The following is a 14,271-nucleotide window of genomic DNA, read 5'->3' as shown; positions in this document are numbered from 1 at the left end:
GTTGTGAGGGGCAAGAACCGATAAACAAGGAAATTAATGATTTTTTCCCTGAAGAGCACTTGTATGCGGTACAGGAATTAGAATCGAAAGATGTTCCATGGTTCACAGATTTTGCAAATTATCTATCAGGACGGGTACTGAAGGGGGGTCTAAGCTTTCAGCAGAAGAAGAAATTTTTCAGTGATCGTAAGAACTTTTTCTGGGAAGATCCTTACTTGTTCCATATTTGTGCAGATTAGGTGGTTCGAAGGTGCGTTTCTAGAGAGGAAAGTTGGAACATCATTGTGCATTGTCACTCAGGCCCAATGGGGGGGGATTATGCTTCAAGTCGAACTGCAGAGAAAGTTTTAGCCGCTGGGTTCTATTGTGCAACTTTATTCCAAGATGTTCATTAGTTTGTTTTATGATGTGATAGTTGTCAAAGGGCTGGAGATTTATCGCGAATGGACGAGATGCCTCAAAATCCCATGCACTGCGGAGGTATTTGATGTTTGGGGAATTGATTTTATGGGACCATTTCCAAAGTCCAATGGAAATCAATACATTCTGGTGGCAGTTGACTATGTTTCCAAGTGGGTGGAAGCCCAAGCTCTTCCAACTCATGATGCATGAACTGTGGTGAAGTTTTTGAAGAAGCTATTTACCCGCTTTGGAACTCCAAGGATCATTATTAGCGATCGGGGAACCCACTTCTGTAATACACATCTGGCGAAAGTGTTAAAACGCTATGGGGTTCATCATCGTCTAGCTATTCCTTATCATCCGCAAACAAGTGGGCAAGTGGAGGTCACAAATAGAGAGCTCAAGAGAATATTAACCAAATCGGTGGAACAAGGGAAACGAGGATCGGGTCCGAAAGATTGGATGACACACTTTGGGCTCATAGAACAGCATATAAAACTCCAATAGGGATCACTCCCTTTAATTTAATGTATGGAAAATCTTGTCATTTACCGGTGGAATTAGAGCACAAAGCATATTGGGCAATTAAAGTGATGAATTTCGATTTGTGCAAATCTGGAGAGCAACGAATGTTACATCTCAACGAGTTAGACGAATAGAGGATGAAGGCATATGAGAATGCAAGGATATACAAGGAGAGAATTCAGAAGTGGCATGACAAGCATATTAAGATGCCAAAGGACTTCAAAGAAGGTGATCGGGTGTTACTGTTTAACTCTCGTCTACGTTTATTTCCGGGGAAGCTCAAATCGAGGTGGTCTGGTCCGTATATCATAACCGAAGTTTCACCCCATGGAGCCATTGAGATTAATCATCCGGAGAAGGGCACAATCAAAGTGAATGGACATAGGCTGAAATCATACTATGGCGGAGAGATTTGCAGTGACAATAGAGAAGTATTCTTCCTCCATGAACCCCCATTAGGTAAGGTAAGGTACGTCAAGCTTAGTGACGTTAAACAAGCGCTTCTTAGGAGGCAACCCTAGTGTTTACTGTTTTCTTCGCTTTTAGTTTAGTTGTTTACATTAATTCTTTCTTATGTGTTGGTGTTTTAATCTATTAGATGTTTGTGCTGAGATTTCCTTGTGAACTTTGAGATTTTTTTAATCGTGTGTTTTCATGTAGGATTGGCGAATTTTTGTCGTGTGAGCTCTATTTCGTGTTTTTCACTAGTAAAATTTGCATAATAGGGCAGGCTATGAGTGTGTAAACATGTTTAGAAATTTTCTGCAGAGCCTGCAGATTTTTCTAAGTCATCCAGAGAAAAAACACGGCCGTGTGTAATTTCCACACGCCCCTAGGTGTATAATGCGAGCTCATCCAGAGAAGGCACAGGGCCGTGTGGCTGCCCCCTGTGAATGATCTTGCGACTGTCACACGGCCATGGCTAATTTCCGCACAGGCGTGTGAATTCCTGTAGAGTTGGGCTGATTTTCCCGAGAGCACACAGGGGCGTGGACTCGCCCCTGTGAGCGACCTTGTGAACCACGCACGGGCGTGGGTAATTTCCGCAAGACCGTGTGAAACCCTACAGAGGAGTTCTATCCATTCCGAGAAAACACAGGGGCGTGTAGTTGCCCCTGTGAATTGGGCATGTGAATGTCCACGCCCATGGGGATTTTCCACACGGGCGTGTATAACACTTGGTATTTTTCTCGGATGACCTGAGAAGTCACAGGGGCGTGCGTCTTCTCCTGTGGGTTGGATGCACGGGCATGGGTATTTTCCACACGCCCGTGCACTAGCGGTCAGAGTCAAAGGTGCGCTTTCCCGAGAGAGCACAGGGACGTGTGTACACACTTGTGGTGCTCTTGAAGTGAGGCACACGGGCATGGGGAATTTCCACACGCCCGTGTGGATGCACAAAATTCCAAGAGACGCGATTTTTTTCCTTAAAACCCATGTGATCCATCTCATTCTTCATTTCTAGTCGCCAGAGAATGAATTTTTATCATCTGTTCGACCGTTCATCGTTGTTTTGGGAGGATTTTGCTTCACATATCATATCGATTTTCAGAGTTTTCAGAGTTTTCACAATATTTCTTCGGTAACCTTTTCATCCTCTTTTCTTCGCCAACTCTTGTTTTTTTTCATAGATCAAATATCTTTGATTGCGAATTTCCATGCATGGTATATATTTAGGAAGCGTTTAGAATTGGTTTTAAATCAAATTTTGAGAGTTGCTATGCACCCGTGCGGGAGCTTCAACGCCCTGCAGATCCACACGTGCGTGGGTAATTTCCACAAGCCCGTGTGGAATTTTGCTGTATATTGCTTTTGAGATTCTTTGATCATTTTCTTCTTTTGTACTACGGATATGGCCCCTCGCGTGAAGAAAAATGAAGTGAATCGTCTCAGACTCACACCACCCGAGCCATTACACATGGAATTCTCAAACCCCGAGCATCAAGCTCGATTCGAGAGACTTCTAGCACTCGGGTTTGGGCAGACTTGTTTCGTACATTTGCAAGTGCTGAAAGATATTCAGCAGGGTGATTAGGTGACTAACGAAATTGAGCAGATGCTAGCGGTGGGAAGCTGGAGGAGGTTGCTGACGATCAGTGAGCCAGCTTACCGCGCACTGACACTAGAGCTTTTAGCGTCTTTTGTGTTTCATTTAATGCACGGGAGATTTGATACCACGGAGATGATACAGTTTTGAGCATTCGGACATCCATTCTCCATGAGTGTCACTGAGTTCGCGATTCGACAGGGCTCTGCACGATGTCGCTACACAGTGCATAGTGAGTATGGATGATTACCGATGATTTTCCAAAGATTCGTGACTCTATATCATGCGTATAGGATTTTGTGTGGCCACGGGGAGTATGAACCTGGGGTTGTCAAAGGCCTCTAGCTTATCCCGGCTCAGCTACAGATATTTGTCACGCAGATTATCGAGAGGTCCGTGGCATGTGTCGAAAGTGATAACACACTGCTTTGACCAAGCTCGGATTTGCTCTTTTTGTACCCATGGCCCGCAATGTACCACTTCACTTGGGATGCATGTCAGCGGATATTCTGCAGCATCAGTGGTCATTCGACAAGAGTAAGTTTATTGTTTGTCGGCCCCTATATCTCCGGACTTATTTTGGGAATGGGTTTGGGTGACACCTTTACTTGGTGCTCGAGAGGACGCTTGTGCCTACCCCTCTTGCGTTTAATACTATTAGGATGATGGGGTTGGTACGGAGGTTTGGGCAGGAGTCTATATTCTTGCTACAACTACCGCAGAAACCACCAGGAGTGAGGGAGATACTGAGGGAGGTGTCCAAGCAGATCCCACAACTCTCAGAGCACCGGTACTCGAGCTTATGATCATATTGAGTGGCCGGAGACCGATGTGAGAGATTCGACCGATGTAGCGAGCTCCGGGCTATGCGCAAACGGCTTTCAAGACACGGATCTTTTGGCCCGGGCTCGACTTTTATACGACGATCTCATCGAGATCCGCACCTTCGGCCTCTAGCACCTCCATCCTCTACGCCTGTACTCGGTAGACCCACTATGTGCTTCACCAAGACTGCAATGATGACCGGCTACCGAGAGCGATAACCGACACTTAATTTTTCTTTCCTTTACTTTCTTGCATTTTATTTTTATTGTTCTTGTTCTTAGACTTGTTCACTCAAAAAGGATTCTCCTTCTGAGTTTATTTTCATTTTTTGCATCATTGAGTTGTATTCATTGCTCTATCTTTTGTATACTCGAGTTGTTTTTATTTTATTGAGCTTCGCTGACCCCCCCTCATGTGTGCGTGCAGATGGTCTTGTCTTCTTGGGAATTGAGACTTTGTCATGGGCACGGCCAAGGTGCTTCGGCACTTGCCTGTGTGAGCTTCACAACCCGTCCGAACACTACTCCCATGGAATTAGCTTCATCAAACGCAACACTAGGAGTCGGGAGTATTGTTTTTGATTGCTTCTCCCACATTTGCTTTTTGAAGGATGTATATTTTTGAGTGAGCTTTGCATGTCTACATTGGGGACAATGTACAACTTAAGTGTGGGGGAGCTTCATAGTGCACACATCTTTTTCTATTGTTCTTGATTGATATATGCTCACATAGCCAATGGTGGTTCACCTTAGTTGCAATGCATTGTATTCTTGAGTTTAGGAGAATTTCTAACATTGAATGTTTTCATGCTCTAGTTCTCGCTTGAATTTCTAGGAATTTTTTACCCCGACTTTATACTTGTTACACTACTCACTCTTTAAACTCTATTGGAAACTCAAGTTTGATGTTAAAGGGACTAGTTATAGTTGTTTCTTGTGCAAATTCTGAAAAAAAAAAAATTTTTAAAAAAAAGGAACAAAATAGTTTTATTGTTTATTTGTGCTTGTTGGGTGGAAAGAGCTATCACCTATGAAGTATGAAGCCACTCTCATAAGTCGGATACTAGCTATGCCCTAATGAGAGAAAGAGCTATCTCATAGGATGAGTGAAAGCTACCGCTCGGGTAGAAAGAGCTACCACCTCGAAAGTGTGAAAGCCATCTTAGCGGCCGCTTTGGAAAGGGCTACCTTAGAGGATGTGTGAAGCTACTACCATCTTTGAAATTGTTGTTACTTGTGTAGTTAAATAAGTCCCTTATACTTAGAGCTTTGAGGAGTATACCTTGGGTTGACTTGAGTGAGTCCACACAATTTCACGATTTCGGGTTTTGTTGTCCTTTTTATTCAAGTTTTTATCTAGAGTTTCGATTTTTTTCAGCATTCAGTGTTGAAAATTTTCCCTCACTTGTAGAATGCTCTCTTTGTATACTTTGGTGAACCTAAAGGCCAAGCACTTCCAATATTTTCTTCATTGACGCACTCGAATGTTTAATTTTTGCTCGAGGACAAGCAAAAAGCTTAAGTGTGGCGGAGTTTGATAAGTGCTTGTGTGATATGAATGCGAAGCATTCTTTCCTTATGTTGAGCATTACTTTTCTTGTGTTTTTTTACACTAATATGTGTGTTTTTATGTTACTTTTTATGCAGTAGGGTTGTGAGTCCTAGTATGAAGGAAATAGGCTAATGTGGATCATAATGCACCAATTTTGGAGGAAATCTTGCTAAGGTTCAAACGCGAAGACATAGGCCAGGTGTGAGATGCTAGAGTGTGTGCCAACCTCCTCAAATTCGAGTGGGCACATCCATTTGGAGGGGCACAAAGGCAGTCATACTTGAGTATTCCGACTTATGCACATAGAACAAGAGCTCCACCAACGTGTACACCATTGAAGAAGCAAGTGATCCACGATGTGAACGTGTGCCCGTTTGTGTTACCGCGATGAAAGTATGGAATTGGGAAGCTATTCAGGTTGAATACTGTAGTAGAACACTGTAGCATATACCGTAGCAGCATTGTTCACAGCCGGCCGAGAAACCAGAGAAGCAGAGAATCCACACGGGCATGTGGAAATTATCCACGCCCATGTGGAAATTCCGCACGGGCTCGTGGAGCATCCACGCCCGTGTAGTCGCCCGATTCCAGCCCTATTTAAAGCCGATTCAGCCCCGATTTTGGTATTATTTTCTCCATCTTTTCCCCAACTTGAGAGAGGGCTTCGGCTAGGGTTTCGAGGGGTATTGGCCAAGGTTTTGGAGAGGTTTTACGGCTCTGACATCGTGATTCCTTAGGAAGAAGGTTGGTAGGGAGCTTCCGTCGAGGCGTATCCTATACTGGACGAGGGAATCCTTGGATGACGAGTAGAGGACTTTCCACAAGACCATCGACACGACTATCGAGGGGACTTCTTTATGGATTCATTGCTTTTACATTCTATTTCTTTGATTGTACTTAGCTCCATGGAGAGCTAAACCCCTAGTGGGTACCTGGCATTGTGAACCCTAGGATGCATTTGTTTCTTTTGAACCTCTTTTGTTATGCTTTCAATAGATTGATGTTTATTGTGAGTTCCAACCTTGAATGCTTGATTGTATGAACATTTCCCCTAGAGTGACACTAGGGTTGAGAGTTCTTGTTGGTAACCTTGTGAGTGAGTGACACACCACGAGCTGCTAGACAAAAGCTAGGTTGGAGAGGGTCTGAGAGGGTCAGTCGAGAGGTATAGGAGCTCCCCTTTCCTCCGGGCGTGAAAGATTCTACCTCGCTCCTTGAGTTCTTTGCGCCATAATAGAGTGAATGGTCTAAGAGATGAACTTCCACTTGGGCTTAGTTGCGTGCAACAAAGTGAAGCGCTGAGGTGATCTTAGTATCTAGGGCTTAATTGTGGTTAGGGACCTTCCGACCCGGACCAAAGGGTTAGGTCTATAATTAGGAAGAGATTTATCACTTGGAATCCCTAGAGCTCATTGCAACTCTATGCGAGTACGAGGTGTTGAGATTGTTCGATTTCTCCTCCGGGACATGTATAGAGTTAGGCTTAGTTGACCTTAGATTTGGGACTATGTAATTAAGGATTTCCACGACTCACCATTGCATTGATTAAGAAGCATAATAGAGGGTTTTTTGCACTTGAAACAATTATCCTAGGTGGAGCATTATCCGGTACCCCATCTTTATCGATTGCCTTACCCCTTCTTTACTTTTTGCTCTCTTACTTGTTGCTTTTTATCGTTGAGAATTGAATCATTGTCACACTCATTATCATTGATCTTTCACATAGCTAAGAATCGAATTAAGTATTTTTCATTCCCCTACTCCCCGTGGATTCGATACCCACTCACCCGGATTATTACTCGACAAACCCTGCACTTTATGGATATACGCAGGGGACCTTGTCAATTCACCCCAAAAATTACCTTTTAAGCCCATATCTAGTTCATTGAGGGGTTTTTTCCTTCTCCTTCTTTGGGGCAGCTGCCAAGCTTTTTTTCTCTTCACATTTTTTTGGGGCTAGAATTAGTCTCACGTACGAGAGCATGAGTGGAGTGTAGCTTAGCTAACGGGATTTCGGAACACCATCAGAGTGGTTTAAGGAACAAAGAGGGGAGTCTTTCATGGCTTTTATTTCTTTTGTTTTCCTTAGTCTTGTAATGTTTCGTAAAACTATAAGGGGCTAAGTATTATCCAGTATCTTGGATATATGAACTTGGATGTTTATGTATTATGTTGGCTTACACTTTTGCTTTGGCTATGGAGTTTTTATTTTGTTCTTGTGTTAAATCATGTGTTGCATAACGTGATGTGCTCGAATTGCGTTATTGTAAGTGTAAAACTCAACGTGTGTTGATTGCCATAATTGTGATTGCTTTGTTGTAAGTTACATTTGCAAAACTTGACGTATTGGAGAGCTGTAGATGCAACATTATTTTTGAGCTCCTAGAAGAACCGTAGAATGTACCTGATAGTCTCCAAGGGATTAGTCTGGGGCACTGCTCTATCTATGTGTTTCTCACTTAGTTTATTTCCAGCCCATACCTGCATGCTTACCCCTTTTAGTTTATCTGTTATCTTCTTTACCTTGAATTGTGCTCTGGCTAGAAATTAGAAGATCAATTAGAATTAAAAAGCCTAGTCCGTGTGGTTCGACAACCCTGCCCGTCACAGGGCACCACTTTATTATTCTTTCAAAAATAGAATCCTATGTTTTATGAAAAGAAAACATAGGATTAGGGCTTTGATTCAAAAACCTAATATTATGTTTTTTTTTTCAGAATGTCTCTAATTTTTCAATCAAAACAACAATCCTATATATTTTTTTTTGGAAAGGCCTCCTAGTAAAAAATAGGACGCATTCTGAAAAGAAAACATAAGATTAGGAATAGGAATGGAAATCTCCCCTATTTTTTAGATTTTAATCAAAACACTAAACCTATGTTTTCTTATATTAGTGTCTCCTATCTTTGAATCATAACCCTAATCCTATATTTTCTTTTTGAAATATCTCATATTTTTCAATCAAAACCCTAATTATATTTTTTCTTTTCGAGATGTCTCCTATCTTTCAATCAAAAACAGAATCCTATGTCTACTATTTACCAGTTTTCAATCAAACCCCTAATAATATGTTTTCTTTTAGGTATGTCTGATTTTTTAACGAAAACAATAATCCTATGTTTTTTTCCTTTTAGAATGTGTAATATTTTTTAGATTTGAATCAAAACCCTAATCCTTCATTTTCTTTTTGGAATGCCTATTATTATAAAATAAAACACTACTCCTATGTTTTTCTCTTAGGATTGTCTCTTTTTTTTCAGTTATGAATCAAAACCCTAACCTTATTTTTCTTTTGGGAATGTGTCATATTTTTTAATCAAAAAAATAATCCTATCTTTTGTTTTGGGAATCCCTGCTCATTTTTAATCAAAACACTAATCCTTTGTTTTCTTTCCGAATGTCTCCTATTTTTCACTCAAAAACAATATCCTATGTTTTCATTTTTTTAGTGTCTCCTATTTATCAGTTTTGAATCAAATCCCTAATCCTATGTTTTCTTTTCTGAATGTCTGTTATTTGTTTTTTGGAAATGTTCCCTATTTATTAGTTTTGAATAAAAAACCTAACCTATGTTGTTTTGGAATGTCTCCTATTTTTTAACCAAAGCCTAATCCTTTCTTTCTTGAATATTTTTAGGATTTTGAATCAAAACTATAATCCTATGTTTTCTTTTGGCAACGTAACCGAAATTTTGGTTTGGAATTAAAACCCTAATCTATGTTTTCTTTTCAGAATGTCTCCTATTTATGATAACATTACTGACAAAATGGAGACATTAAGAAGATAAAATACATGATTCAGGTTTCCAATCAAAACCTAAATCCTATGTTTTCATTTTGGAATGCCTACTATATTTGAATCAAAACCCTAATCCTACTATATTTTTTAGTTTTGGATCAAAACCCTAATCCTATGTTTTCTTTTTGGAATGTCTCATATTTTTTAATCAAAACCCTAATCCCAAATTATTTTTTGAATGGCTCCTATTTTTTAATCAAACACCTAATTTTATGTTTTTTTCTTTTGAGAATGTTTCTTATTTTTGAATCAAAACATTAATCCCATGTTTTCTTTTTGTAATGTCATATGTTTTTCAATAAAAATACTATTCCTATGCTTTCTTTACGGAATGACTCCTATTTTTGAATCAAAACCTTAATCCTATGTTTTCTTTTGGGAATATCTACTATTTTTGAATCAAGACCCTAATCCAATGTTTTCTTTTGGGAATGTCTGCTATTTTTTAATCAAAACAATAATCGTATGTTTTGCTTTACAAATGTCTCCAATTTTTCTATCAAAACCCTAGTCCTATGTTTTTTTTTCCGAAGGCCTACTATATTTGTATCAAAACCTTAATCCTATGTTTTCTTTTCGAAATTGCTCCTATATTTTTAATTAAAACGCTTAGTAACATCTTTTTGTTTTGTAAATGCCCCCTATTTTTTTCGCTTTTCAATCAAAAACAATAACCTATGTTTCCTTTCTAAATTTCTTCTATTTTTTAATCAAAACCCTAGTAATATGTTTTCTCATAGTAATGTCTCCTATCTTTCAATAAAAACCCGAATCCTTTATTTTCTTTTTTTAATGTCTACTATGTTTGAATCAAAAGCCGAATTCAATGTTTTCTTTATTGCACATTGTCATTCGTGTCCCATTGGGGACATTATGCTTCAAGCGTAACCGCTTAAGAAATTTCTCGTCGCCGGGTTTTATTTTGCCAACTTTATTCCGTGGATGCCCATCAGCTTTGTTCTTCGATGTGACAATTGTCGTAGGGTCGGAAACCTATTCTAGAAGAGATGAGATGCCCTCAAAATCCGATCTCAATTTTGTGAGGTGTTTGATGTGTGGGGAATTGACTTCATGTGACCATTCCCAAAGTCTAATGGCAATCAATACATCTTAGTGGCGGTTGATTATGTTTCTAAATGGGTGGAAGCTCAAGCCCTTCCAACAAATAATGCTAGAATGGTAGTAAAATTTCTGAAGAGGTTGTTTGCTCAATTTAGGACCCGAAGAATCATCATAAACGATCGAGGGACTCATTTTTTGCACCACAACTCACTGAAAGTGTTGAAGCACCATAGGGTGCATCATCGCCTTTGCTACCTCCTATCACCCACAAATGAGTGGTTATGGAAGCTCACAAACAGGGAGCTAAAAAGGATCTTAACCAAGTCTCAGGAACAAGGAAAGTGGATTGGTCTGGAATGGGACGACACACTTTTGGGCTCATAGAATAGCATACAAAACACCAATGGGGACCACTCCCTATAATTTGGTTTATGGAAAATCCCTGCCACCCGCCTCGTGGAATTGGAGAATAGAGCATATCGGGCAATTAAGGCCATGAATTTTGACTTCATGCAAGTCGGGGGAACAAAGAATGCTACATCTTAATGAGATAGATGAATGGAGAATGAAAAGCATATGAGAATGCAACGATTTATAAGGAAAGAATTCAGAAATGGCATGACAAGCATATTAAAGATTCAAAGGAATTCTTCATAGTGGATGATCAGGTGTTGCTATTCGATTCTCGCTCACGGTTATTTCTCGGGAAGCTCAAGTCTAGATGGTTTGGTACTTGAACGAAAGGATCAAGTTTCGCCTATGGCTATTGAGATTACCCATCCGGAGAAGGGTACATTTAAGGTAAACGGACACAGGCTGAAACTGTACTATGGAGGAGAGGTTAGAAATGCCGACAAGGGAGTATTCATCCTTCATGAACCCCCGTGGGGTAAGACAAGGTAAGTCAAGGTAAGTCAAACTTAGTGACGCTAAATAAGCTCTTTCTTGGGAGGCAAACCCAAGTGTTTGTCAGCTTTTCTTAGCTTGTAGTTTAGTTTTTGTGCTAATAAAGTGTTGAGTGTTGGTGTCTTGAATTTAGATGCTTTTACTATGTTTTATTGTGGGTTTTTAATGTCATCGTGTGTTTTCATGTGGATTTGGCAAAGTTTAGACTGTTTGAGCTTATTTTTTTCCGTTTTCTTTTGGTTAAAGTTGCTTTGTAAAGCGTGCTCGAGTGTATATTTGTGTTTAGAAATTTTTCACAGAGCCTACAAAGTTTTCTATGAATAGAGACACACACGCCTGCGGTGGAATTTCCACATGGGCGCAAGGCCTTTTTCGTGAGGTCATCCAGAGAAGACATAGGAATGTGGACTCGCCCCTGTGAACGACCTTGTGATGGTCCACGCCCCGTGGGTAATTTCCACACGGATACGCGCCTTCCGCAGAGACTTGGCAAATTATCCCGAGAGCACACATGGGCGTGGACTCGTCAGGTGAACTCAGAAAAACGCTTTCATGGGAATTTTTGCACGCCTGCATGCGACTCTCTACAGATGAGCTCTTTCCATCTCGAAGACACAGTGGGCGGTGCGCCTCGTGAATTGGGCCCGTGGACTATCCACGGATAAGTGCGTTTGCGCGATATGAATGCTAGGGCGTTCATTCCTTATGTTGATCATTACTTTTCTTAGGTTTTTACACTAATATGTCTGCTTTTTATGTTACTTTTTATGCATGTAGGTTGTGAGGCCGAGTATGAAGGAAATAGGCCAATGTGGATCATAATACACCCTATTTTGGAGGAAATCTCGCTAAGGTTCAAAATGCGTAAGACATAGGTCGTGTGAGATGCTAGAGTGTAGCCAACCTCCTAGCATTCGAAAGTGAGCACATCCATTTGAGGGGCACAAAGGCAGCATACATTCGAGCATTCCCGATTTATGCACATAAGAACGAGAGCTCCACCAACATGTATATCATTGAAGAAGCAAGTGATTCACGACGTAAACGTCAGCCCGCTTTGTGTTACCCCCGATGAAAAATATGGAATTGGGAAGTTATTCAGGTCGAAGACTGCAGCAGAGCATTGTAGCAACAATGCAGAGATGTACTCGTGAAAGCAACGACTGCTCACAACTGCACCGAGAAATCGAGAACAGAGAATCCACACGGCGCTGTGGAAATTATGCTGCCGTGTGAGAATCCGCACCGGCGCTGCGGTACCCGGCCCACGCCTGTGGAGTCGCCCGATTCCAAATTTCTATTTAAAGCTTTCGATTCAACCTTGATTTTGGTATCTCCACCTTTTCCCCAACTTGCGAGAGGGCTTCGGCTAGGGTTTTGAGTGGTATTGTCTAGGGTTTTGATAGGTTCTATGGCTCCAACATCGCCAGCATCATTTGGAAGAAGGTTATTGGGAGAGCTTTCACGGGCATTGATCCGCGAGGTGTATCCCTAGGCCGGACAAAGGATCCCTTCCGACGAGTAGAGGACTCTCTACAAGACCATCGACTAACGCACCATCGAGGGGTTTCTTTTATGGATTCATTGCTTTTACATTCGATTTCTTTGATTGCACTTAGCTCCATGGGAAGCTAAACCCCTAGTGGATACTTGGGTGATTGTGAACCCTAGGATGTATTCGCTTCTTTGAACTTTATTATGCTTTCAATAAATTGATGCTTTATTGTTAGTTCCAACCTTGAATGCTTGATGATGAACATTTCCCCAATAGTGACACATAGGGCTGAGAGTTCTGTTGGTAACCTTCCTGAGTGAGTGACACCACCACGAGCTGCTAGACAAAGCTAGGCTGGAGAGGGCTGAGAGGGTGAGTCGAGAGGCACAGAGCGATCCCCTTTCCTCCGACGTGATAGATTCTACATCTGCTCCTCGAGTTCTTTGCGCCATAATAGAGTGAATGGTCTAAGGGATAAATCACTGGGATTAGCTGCGCTAACGAGAGTGAACCGCTGAGGGATCTTAGTATCTACGGCTTAATTGTGGTTAGGGACCTTCCGACCGGACCAAAGGGTTAGGGTCTATAATTAGGGAAGAGATTTATCACCGAATCCCTAGAGCTCATTGCAACTTTATTCGAAAAAGTAGGTTAAGAGATTATTTAATCTCCTCCGGGACATGAATAGCGTTAGCATAGTTGACCTTAGATTTGGGACTATGTATGTAAGGATTTCCACGACTCACCATTGCATCGATTAGGAAGCATAATAGAGAGTTCTTGCACTTGAAGCGATTATCCCAGGTGAAGCATCATCCGAGTACCCCATCTTTATCAATTGCCTTACCTCCTCCTTACTTTTTGCTCTTACTTGTTGCTTTTTAATTGTTGAGAATTGAATCATTGTTACACTTATCATTGTTGATATTCCACATAGCTAAGAATCGACTAAGTGTCTTTACTCCTTACTCCCTCGTGGATTCGATACCCTCTCACCCGGGATTATTACTCGACAAACCCGCGCATTTGTGGGATATACGCAAGGATCTTGGCTCACCACGATCGTGGTGGAATTTTCGTGATGGGCGCTCAAAACACTCTAGCGTATTCTTCTCGCTTGCAGGCCAGTAGAAGCCAGCAGGCATGTGGTCGCCCTGTGGATCGGGCGCACGGGGCGTGGGTACTCTTGATGCCCTTGCAGCTAAGTGCTGCTCGTAGAGGCTGAGTATTTTTTCCGAGAGCGACAGGCGCAAGGCGCCCGCCTCCCCGTGAGTCTCTCGTGTGAAGGAACATGGGCATGCATAATTTTGTCATGCCCGTGGTGATGTGCATCATAAAGTCAAGTCCCCTTCTTTATAAATCTTATAAGCTTTCCTCTAGCACTACCTTCAACCGCTTAGAAAAACATTCTCCAAAGATTCCCCCGACTCTCCCAAAGATTGATTTTGAGTCGATAATTTGAGACACTCACCAATTTTCAAAGATTTTTAGTTTATCTTATCGGTAAATCCTTGTTTTATCTTGAGGATACCCCTATTTGATTCTATTTGATTTTCTTCATTTAAACTGGCAAATGCGCCTCGGTTTCATGCTAAAATGGTTGTGATATGTTTCCTAATGAGCTCTAGAAGGGAGGAGATGTATTTGTGGGTCTTCTTCA

This window comes from Dioscorea cayenensis, chromosome 20, assembly GCF_009730915.1.
Source record: "Dioscorea cayenensis subsp. rotundata cultivar TDr96_F1 chromosome 20, TDr96_F1_v2_PseudoChromosome.rev07_lg8_w22 25.fasta, whole genome shotgun sequence".
Lineage (NCBI taxonomy): Eukaryota > Viridiplantae > Streptophyta > Magnoliopsida > Dioscoreales > Dioscoreaceae > Dioscorea > Dioscorea cayenensis.
The sequence above is the reverse complement of the archived record's forward strand: the minus strand, read 5'-3'. Positions refer to the sequence as shown.